This window comes from Zingiber officinale, chromosome 4A (assembly GCF_018446385.1).
Source record: "Zingiber officinale cultivar Zhangliang chromosome 4A, Zo_v1.1, whole genome shotgun sequence".
In the NCBI taxonomy this organism is placed as follows: Eukaryota; Viridiplantae; Streptophyta; class Magnoliopsida; order Zingiberales; family Zingiberaceae; genus Zingiber; species Zingiber officinale.
The window spans coordinates 38,048,449-38,060,177 of record NC_055992.1 but is presented as its reverse complement, the minus strand read 5'-3'; positions in this window follow the sequence as shown (position 1 = coordinate 38,060,177).

The window sequence follows — 11,729 nt, the reverse complement described above, 5'->3', positions numbered from 1 at the left end:
CTCTTTTCTGTATATTTAGTAGCATAAAGTGAGCTAAGTATTGCAAGAAAATAAATTCGAGTTTTAGCCTAACCTTAAGGATCTTATCTTCACTTCACTTAACCTTGGATAGTAGATAACTTTAGAATAGTCATGATTCATCTGAATTATTTAGTACTGTGATTTCTTGGATTACATTTTGATTATTAGATGATCTCGGATCATGTCAACTCATTTAGAAAATCAAAATCTCTACATTTTCATTATACTTGCATACGTATTAGTGCTTCACCTTATAAAGCAAGCACAAAAAAAATATCATTTGAATAAGGGATAAGAAATAGTTATCGTGAGTAGAAATTAATAATTTACCCCTTTGAGACCAAGTTAAGTTACTGGGGAAATAAATATTATATTTCTCTTGATTTTGTGTAAACCTTTGAGACCTTGTGTAGTCTAAAAAATATGAACCAAGTGTGTGGAAGGTAAGTGTCTATCACCGGGAACATAAGAAATTCAATTGGATGATGACTTCACTAGGATAGAGATTGAAACTTGAAAAGCTTGGGTCACTTATTGCACTATGCACAAGAACTTATGCTTAAGTCATGCTTAGGTTACTCCACAATCATGCTCACAAATGAAACTAGTTGATAGAGTTAAACAAGTGCACTAGGGATTATGATGCATTATAAGTGCACATGAATTTAGATTCCATTATTTTATTTGAGGACAAGCAAAAGTTTAAGTCTGGGAGTATGATGTACGTAGATTATATACACTTTTATGCATGTTTTGACGTATATTCATGTACTTTATTTATGCTTGATCTATGCATTTTTACACCTCTTATTATATTTTCAGTAAAATTACTCTTCTTTGTCAGATATCTGCTCTTTGTATATTTTTCTATTGACAGGATGCGCTTTTGGAGTGAAAACAATACTTGTAGACAACTTGAAGAACAAGGGCTTAACCGTGTGGAATCCACATAGCCGTGTCACATTCCAGAGGAGGAGAAGGCACTGGCCGTGTGAACCCACACGACCGTGCCACAAAGCAGAGGCAAAGCAGACCCTAATCGTGTGGATTCCACATGGCCGTGTGGATTTTCCAGAGAAGGAACATACCCCGCCATGTGGATTCCAAACAACCATGTGGATTTTCTAGAGCTGGAACCAACCTTGACCGTGTGAATCCACACCTCCATGCCACTGGACCAGAGCCCAGGCAGACCTTGTCCATGTGGATTCCACACGACTGTGGCACAGGCCATGCCAAGTCCATGCCCAGCTCTATTTAAGAGGAGTTTTTCACCTTTTCAAGGAAAGGAAGGTTCTCTCCTTTGCGAGATCCATCTTGGTTCCAATCTACACCCTCTTCACACTCCATTCGACGATCCAAATCCATTTTCATCATCTCATCGACTCCGTAAGCAAAGGATTGAATCCGAAGATCACTCAACACATCGGATAAGCTTCTTCTCCCTTCTTCTTCTAGTTTGGGTTTTAATGCTTTTAATTCCAATGTCTTGGGATTCTTTCCTCCGTGTTATGAAGTAGATCTATTGTTCTAGGATTAAAAGAGTAATTGTAATGTGAATTGATGTAAGACCTCATGGATTTGCCAATTTTCTATCTATATGACATTGCTATATCTTGTATCTATTTGATCTTATGTATATGTACTGTTCTTGAGATTAATTACTATGTTTGATTGAATGTCTGTGCGATTTGATAATCTTGTAGAGGGAATGCCCTAAATCATATGATCGATGGGCGTAGTGACAAGGGTATCCCGTTTCTAGACAACTAGGGCATTACTTTGAAAGGTGAGACAATCCTCCACAAGGAAGTAGAGAATTGAACATAATTGTTATTTCTATTTCTATTTCTATGTTATTGAGTGTTAGTGTTTTCTTGTGATTTATGATTGAGGGGCCCTAGTGACAGGGGTATCATATTACTGGACTTCATAGGAATCATTTTCATTTAGTAGCATAGGATATTAATTAAGACAGCATTCCGGCTTGACCTCCGTGGGGAAGAACCGATAATGAATCTAACTTCCTACAAGTGCATAGGAATAGAGGATAGGCTATAGTGGTAATGAATCTAACTTCGTACAAGTGCATAGGAATAGAGGATAAGCTATAGGTGATCCATGATACATTGATTAACATCACAATGAAACTGAACTCCTAGAATATTTCCCAACTAAATTCCTTGACACTCTTTCCCTTTCTCTCTCTTTCTCAATCTTACTTCTCTTTACTTAGTACGTGACTCTTAACCCTCGATCGTTTAGCTAATTTGCTATAAGGAATCACTAGTGCTTATAACTAGTCCTTGTGGGATCGATAATCTTTTATTACTTGACGATACTTGTATACTTGCGGGCTCACATCAATTATAGTTCATTGGTCAAAGCGACCATTTGCTGACGTGGCACATTGAAGGCGTCTCGAACACTAGGAGGCATCTCGATTCATTGGAGGTGCCTCGGATGGTGACTTGGAGGTGCCTTAGTTCATTTGAGGTGTCTCAGTTTTGCTGACATGAACTCCACTACTTATTCGTTCGACAATGGCTCCTGGGCATTAGAGGCGCCTCAGTTCATCGGAGGAACCTCCAGAGTCTGGCTTTTGAGATGACTAGTGACAACTAAGGTGCATCGAGTATTAGGGCGCCTCCAATCAATGGAGGCGCTTAGGATGGTCAACTTTTGAGTTGACCATCCACTTCTTCGCAAGCTTGGATAATGTTTCAACTATCTGGAGTTGAGCTCATTCGAACTGAACTCTAACTTACTCATTGAACAGACTTTCTCCCAGCTTCTCATCTCTCGGATGCACCATGTGCATCCTTCTCGCTCCACCGGTGTACTTTTTCATAGCTCCTCGTTCCTCAGATGTACTGAGCTTGTCGACCCTCTTCCCATGTCATTCTTCTCGCTCGCTATGTCTTCAGCTCAATTTATTGTGTTCCTAAGTTCTTGCACACTTAGGCACAAGGCATTAAAATACACAGGACCTTACTTAACTTAGTTGATCAACATTAAAACTAGCCCGAGATACTTACAGAACATACTCATTATCTTTTTCATTATCATTCAATTCATCCACATTAATAGATTCAAGGATTTCTTCATTATCAATCTCATTCTCATACAATTCATTAGCTTATTCTTCACTAATTGAATTATCAACCACGTTTTCAACCTTTGTAACTGTTTTTGTAAACAAAGTTTGATATCTCCAGCTTTACTTTAAATTATTTCTTCAATCTTTAACTTTCTTTTTCTTTTTTGAGACCATACATATACTTAGGAGGCATGATTATTCTAAGAATTTAATAAATAATTTAAAGGAATATCATATATACTTTTGCTTTGTTGTAATTTTATAAGGCTTTTATTCAAACATTTAGTAAGCATATGAATCATCTTCATGAATATTTCTTATAATAGATTAACATAATTCCTAGTATTATCATAAAGTAGTGAAAATAATAAAAATTTAAACTAAAAACTCACTCTATCTTCTTCTGTTAAGTTCTAGTCTACAAATTAATGGAGATATCATAAAGTAAGAGATTTTTCCATCTCTGGAAGGCTTTCAGTTAAGTTCTTTGAGATCTTGAATTGAAGGAAACTCAACATAAGCAAAAGTGTATGTGATATTCCATTGAATTATTTGTTGATTTTTTATGTTAGCCATCCCTCCTAAGTACATGTCTAAGTCTCAACAAGTCCTCTTGGATGGGTCTAGTGGCTAGCACATGAGGTGTTGCCACCAATGAGGTCTGAGGTTCGAATCTCGACAAAGTCGAGATAAATGTCTCCCTGTTGGGTTCGGAGCGCAGTGGAAGACATATATTGAATCATGGATCTTTCGTGGTACATATAGTTTTACATAAAACCAATATAAAACATACCTTGAGTCCTCGATAGGTGTGAATGATATCACAGACAGATAGACAAATAAGACAAATAAGAGCCCCACGTGTGACTCCTCTAGCGGTATCCACGCGCACTAGATCACGAACTTGATACGATCCGTTAGGTGCTAGCCACTTGGATCGACAAAGTCTTGGAAGCACTACCGATCTCTTCCTGTGGAAGACGAAGTTGACGAAGGAGAAACGGAGAGAATGAAATCCTTACATTGAATCTTTCCGAGGATGGCTATTTATAGCTTCCAAGGAATACGAAGAGTTAAGCCTTCAATTAATTCATCATTTATGATCTTCATTAATAAGGAAGATGAAGAGTTATAGGCTCCATAAATTCTTCATTTATGACCTTCATTATGATAACTCTTCAAATTCTTCATTAATTATCATTATGATGACTCTTCGAATTCTCCATTAATCATCATGATTTTGGCTATTCGAATTCTCTCTTCTTTGAATCAAATAAATCAATATTTGATCTTGATCTCGACTCGCTTCCGATACTCTTGTTCATGTCTACGTGCTATGCGTGCAACCCTCTAGGTTTTATACACGAAGGCAGTGTAAATCCATACACAGACTAAGGTAACCGTCTAGCAACAATTTTTAGCCACCCAACGTGATAAAATTAATATCAGTCATAAACTGTAAACCACTATGAACCGATTACTGTGTAATTCAATCTCTTCATCTAAAGCCTACATCCCAATTAATTTGATACATTATGCATCATTACCAAATTAATTGTTTTACTTGATTTCCAAGATATAATAGACTCCTCTTGAATGATAAATCATTCCTCCCATGGCCATGGATTTTGAGTCACTAATATCCCTATCAAGCGGCCAGGATGTTAACTCCTAATCCAAGAGAGCGATGAATCCTCTATTGACTCAACATTATTCTCTCTACGCTTTGTCATACACCCAACTACCGTATTAATCACAATCCGATTAAAGACTGCTTTTAACGGCATCAAAGCACATAACTCCACGCATAGAATAAATGAAGGTCTCAAGTCAAAAGATCAGTTACACTCGTTCATAAGAGGAATAACCAATGATGCTTAATATGTGGTCTCCTCTTGAGCGGATCGTGTCCAGTGTACCTCTAAACTCAAGGCACCCCCAAGTACAACTTGGATATCCATCCCTCCGGTCTATCTTGACCTAGTCATACTCAGCGTTGATCTAGATATCCATGTCCCCTCTAGATATCTATTCGATCAAGGACTGTTTTCAGATTAATATACCCATTAATCTGTGGGACTTTATCATTAATCATATACGTACAGAAAAGTAAATAATTAATGATAAATTCTTACCTTTATTAAATAATTATTCACAAAATACATAAGGAGTGTCTTGACACATAAGTGCACACACTAACAATCTCCCACTTGCACTATTGCCAAACACTACGGACTCTCAGTCCTAGGCTCCTCACATAGGTCTCATGTTTCTGTAGAGGTAAGGCCTTTGTGAGTGGGTCTGCGATATTCTCGCTGGTATCTACTCTGTTAACCAACACATCACCCCTATGAACAATCTCCCTAAGGAGGTGATACTTCCTTAGTACATGCTTGGATCGTTGGTGAGACCTTAGCTCCTTTGCCTGTGCTATGGCCGCATTATTGTCACAGTATAACACAACTGGATCAATAATGCTAGGAACCACTTCAAGCTCCGCTATGAAGTTCTTGATCCACACAGCTTCCTTTGCTGCCTCTGAAGCTGCTATGTACTCGGACTCAGCTGTTGAATCTGCAACTGTCTCTGCTTGGAACTCCTCCAGCAAACAGCTGCACCATTCAGACAAAACACATATCCTTGTTGTGACTTCAGATCATCCCGATCTGTCTGAAAACTTGCGTCAGTATATCCTCTGACGACTAATTCCTCGTCTCCTCCAAAAATTAAGAACATGTTCTTTGTTCTTCTAAGATACTTGAGCATAGTCTTTACCGCAGTCCAATGACCCTCTCCAGGATCTGACTGATATCTACTCGTCATGCTTAATGCATATAAGACATCTGGTCGAGTGCATATCATAGCATACATTATGGACCCTATAGCCGAAGCATAAGGTATCTTGTCCATTCTACTTCTTTCCTCATGTGTTCCTGGACACATAGCTTTGGAAAGATGCATACCATGTGACACTGGTAAATATCCTCTTTTGGAGTCCTGCATACTAAATCTATTCAGCATTTTATCAATGTATACACCTTGACTCAACCCTAGTAACCTGCTTTGTCTATCTCGGTATATTCTAATACCTAAGACATAGGTTGCATCTCCAAGATCTTTCATTGAGAAACACTCTCCCAACCAAGCCTTGGTAGATTCTAGGCTAGGGATGTCATTTCCTATAAGAAGTATATCATCAACGTACAACACTAGAAATGTAATCTTACTCCCACTAACCTTCTTGTAAACGCAAGGTTCTTCTGGATTCTTGACGAAAGAAAAATCTTTAATGACTTCGTCAAATCGCAGATTCCAACTCCGAGATGCTTGCTTTAGTCCATAAATGGACTTCTTGAGCTTACATGCTTTATTGGCGTTCTCGGATTTAATAAAATCGGGAGGTTGTACCATATATACTTCCTCCTGTAACCTTCCATTTAGGAAAGCAGTTTTAACATCCATTTGCCAAATCTCGTAGTCCTTGTAAGCTGCTATAGCTAGCAAAATTCTAATGGACTTAAGCATTGCAACGGGCGAAAATGTTTCATCATAGTCAATTCCATGACGTTGATTGAAACCCTTTGCCACAAGCCTAGCTTTATAGGTACTTATGTTCCCATCCATGTCAATCTTTTTCTTGAAGATCCATTTGCACCCTATGGGTTTTACCTCAACTGGCACATCAACCAACTCCCAAACTTGGTTGGTGTACATGGAGTCCATTTCAGATTTCATGGCTTCCAGCCATTTCTCAGAATCATTTGAAGCAACTGCTTCCTCGTAAGTCGACGGTTCATCATCTTCGATGAGTAGCACTTCCTCATCTTGGGTTACCAGCCAACCATATCTGTTTGACTCTCGGTGTATTCTTGTAGACTTACGTTGATCTCGCGTTTCTTGAGCAGTCCCGGATGAAGGAGACACTTGTGCTTGTGGCACTGTCTCATTGTCCAACTGTCCATCTTCCAACCTGTTTGTAGAGTCTATAATTTCTTCAAGACTTACTTTACTCTCACTATTTTCTTTAGAAATAAATTCTTTTTCCAAGAAAGTAGCATACCGAGCAACAATAACTTTGTGCTCACTTGGGAGATAAAAATAATATCCCATTGTAGCTTTGGGATAACCTACAAACATACATTTTATGGATCTTGCTGCAAGTTTATTAGAATTTTCATTCTTCACATAAGCATCACAACCCCATATCTTTAGATAAGATAAATTTGGTTTCTTTCCAAACCATAACTCATAAGGAGTCTTATCTACTGTCTTGGTAGGAACTCGGTTAAGTGTGTATGCTGCTGTTTCTAAGGCATAGCCCCAAAATGACATTGGAAGACTTGCATGACTCATCATTGATCTAACCATATCCATGAGTGTGTGATTTCTCCTTTCCGAAACATCATTCCCCTCTGGCATCCTAGGAGGTGTAAGTCACTCTTTTAGGTAATCAATGAACTCTTGGCTTAGATACTCGCCACCTCGCTCACTCCAAAGGGCCTTAATCTTCTTACCAAGTTGATTTTCTACCTTATTCTTGAACTCCTTAAACTTGTCTAGAGTTTCAGACTTATGTCTCATTAAGTAGACATATCCATATCTACTTAAATCGTCAGTAAAAGTCACGAAGTAGGTATACGCTCCTCTAGCCTGAACTTGCAATGGTCCACAAACATCACTATGTATGAGTTCTAATGGTTCCTTTGCCCATTCACCTATCTTGGTGAATGGCTTCTTGGTCATTTTTCCTTGTAAACATACTTCGCATGTATCTATGGGCTCTAATTCAAAAGAGTCCAAATACCCATTATTGAGTAGTCTAGCGATGTGTTTCTGGGTTATATGACCAAGTCTACAGTGCCAGAGGTATGTTAAGTTTGAGTCATGTAATTTCTGTTTCTTACTTTCAATACAATAGATCGGTTCATCTAAGTTAAGAACATAAAGACCATTATTCAATGAACCATTCCCATAGAATATATTATTCAAATAAAAGGAACATAACTTGTCCTTGAATTGAAATACAAATCCCTTGGTGTCTAAACTTGACACCGAAATGATATTCTTTGAGAAACTAGGAACAAAATAACAATTTTCTAAGTTCAAAACAAGTCCGCTAGGCAAATTTATTGAATATGTTCCTACAGCTAACGCAGCAATTCTCGCTCCATTAGCTACTCGTAGGTCCATTTCGCCCTTGGACAACCGTCTGCAGTCACTTAGACCCTGCATGTTCGCACAAATATGAGAACTACTTCCAGAATCTATGACCCATGATGAAGAAACAGAAAGATTGCACTCTATCATAAAGATACATGAAGCATTCGCTCCACTGGCATTCTTCTTCATGAAAATATAGCAGTTTTTCTTCCAATGACCTTTCTTGCCACAATGGAAGCACATGGCCTCCTTCTCATCGGATTAGGATACCTGCATCCCTTTCTTAAGCTTCTTTTGAGCTTGATATTTAGGATTCTTCACTGCATTAGTCTTAGGATTAAACTTCCCGGTGCCAGAGCGCTTGTTGGTCTTTTTGACCATCATTGCATGCAGTGAAGGATTTACCTTCATATCCTTCTCAGCAGTTTTCAACATTACCATTAGATCAGTCAAACTCTTGTCCATGCTGTTCATGTTGAAATTCAACACAAACTGAGAAAATGATGGAGGTAGTGACGACAAGATTAGGTCAACAGCCAAGTCTTGGTCCAACTTGGAACCTAAGCTCTCGAGCCTCTCTATGTACCCGATCATCTTGAGTATATGAGACCCAACTTGGTTTCCTTCCTCCAGCATGGTACGAAATAGTGCTCGAGAGGTTTCATACCTCTCTACTCTCGCACTCTCTTGGAAGAGCTCACGCAAGTGCTGATCAATCTCCCTAGCACTCATGTTCTCATGCTGTCTCTATAACTCGGGAGACATAGAAGACATCATGATGCATTGCACATCCAGTGCATCTTCCATATATTGTGAATAATATGACTCATCTTCCTCTGAAACATCGGGTGTAGGCTCTTTCAGTGGTTCGTCTTCTAGCACATAAATTTTTCTCTCATGTCTTAAGACGATTTTCAGTTTCCTATACCAATCTAGGTAGTTGGAACCGAGGAGGATATTCTCTTTCTCGAGAATGCTTCGCAGTGATAAGGTACTTGTGTTTGCCATCTAAAATTTAAAGCAAAGTTTTAATATTTGTGGAATTATTTAATAAAGGTCTTTTATAACTCCTATTATTTTATTCAAGTCCAACAGCCCTCACTATTAGAATCGGGAATTAGTTGGTAACAATTCCTAATAGGACCGAAACCCTGAATCATATAAAATGCACACAGCTGAGCTGTACCTACATGCTACATTCATCAAGTAGGCTTTAACTTGCCAATCACAAATCTTTGTGACTTTCGGTATATTCTTGTTGAGCCTTATATTCTCAACACTTGCCCCTCAAATTAGTTAACCTTAGCTGAACTAAACAAGTCAACGAATTTGAGTTAAGTCAACCCACTAATAATCATGATAAATTATAGATGTTTTGACACGAGCCCACAGCTGAGCTGTACCGACTTATGTAAAAATTCTAACTATCATCATAGTTATTAGCGGAGGGCATTTAACAAATCTTGACTTTAATATATTTAAGGAATTTTATAATTATTAAAAATGTCTCACCATAATTAACTTCTTGTGCATTTGCACAATCTCATTATGAGATTTATGTCCATTAATCCTCTTAGTCTTTTAAGACAAATAGGTCTCGGAGATGTTAACATGTTAATCTACTTATGCCATAAGGAATTTATATCTAAATTGCAACACGTATTACTTTACAGGTTTTAGAAAAAATTCATTTCTATCATGAAATGTTACGACATATAATTTGCAATAAAGAAATTAAGATTTCTTTGAAATCTCTTGAAACACTGATTCTTCAAATAAATTTTGAAGAATCGGCTTCGTACTATATGATCCAACCACGAACTTCACTCTGATACCACTGTTGGGTTTGGAGCGCAGCGGAAGACATATATTGAATCATGGATCTTTCGTGGTACATATAGTTTTACACAAAAATAATATAAAACATACCTTGAGTCCTCGATAGGTGTGAATGATATCACAGACAGATAGACAAATAAGACAAATAAGAGCCCCACGTGTAACTCCTCTAGCGATATCCACGCGCACTAGATCACGAACTTGATACGATCCGTTAGGTGCTAGCCACTTGGATCGACAAAGTCTTGGAAGCACTACCGATCTCTTCCGGTGGAAGACGAAGTTGACGAAGGAGAAACGGAGAGAATGAAATCCTTACATTGAATCTTTCCGAGGATGGCTATTTATAGCTTCCAAGGAATACGAAGAGTTAAGACTTCAATTAATTCATCATTTATGATCTTCATTAATAAGGAAGATGAAGAGTTATAGGCTCCATAAATTCTTCATTTATGACCTTCATTATGATAACTCTTCAAATTCTTCATTAATTATCATTATGATGACTCTTCGAATTCTCCATTAATCATCATGATTTTGGTTATTCGAATTCTCTCTTCTTTGTATCAAATAAATCCATATTTGATCTTGATCTCGACTCGCTTCCGATACTCTTGTTCATGTTTACGTGCTATGCGTGCGACCCTCTAGGTTTTATACACGAAGGCAGTGTAAATCCATACACAGACTAAAGTAACCGTCTAGCAACAGTTTTTAGCCACCCAACGTGATAAAATTAATATCAGTCATAAACTGTAAACCACTATGAACCGATTACTGTGTAATTCAATCTCTTCATCTAAAGCCTACATCCCAATTAATTTGATACATTATGCATCATTACCAAATTAATTGTTTTACTTGATTTCCAAGATATAATAGACTCCTCTTGAATAATAAATCATTCCTCTCATGGCCATGGATTTTGAGTCACTAATATCTCTATCAAGCGGCCAGGATGTTAACTCCTAATCCAAGAGAGCGATGAATCCTCTATTGACTCAACACTATTCTCTCTACGCTTTGTCATACACCCAACTACCGTATTAATCACAATCCGATTAAAGACTGCTTTTAACGGCATCAAAGCACATAACTCCACGCATAGAATAAATGAAGGTCTCAAGTCAAAAGATCAGTTACACTCGTTCATAAGATGAATAACCAATGATGTTTAATATGTGGTCTCCTCTTGAGCGGGTCGTGTCCAGTGTACCTCTAAACTCAAGGCACCGCACCCCCAAGTACAACTTGAATATCCATCCCTCCGGTCTATCTTGACCTAGTTATACTCAGCGTTGATCTAGATATCCATGTCCCTTCTAGATATCTATCCGATCAAGGACTGTTTTCAGATTAATATACCCATTAATCTGTGGGACTTTATCATTAATCATATACGTACAGAAAAGTAAATAATTAATGATAAATTCTTGTCTTTATTAAATAATTATCCACAAAATACATAAGGAGTGTCTTGGCATATAAGTGCACACACTAACACTCCCTTATATGCTAGTCACTATTCCAAAGGCTACTAGCCGCCCATGATTTACCTCTTCCGTATTGACCCTGGGACGGGTTGACGGGATATTGAGGATGAACGTAT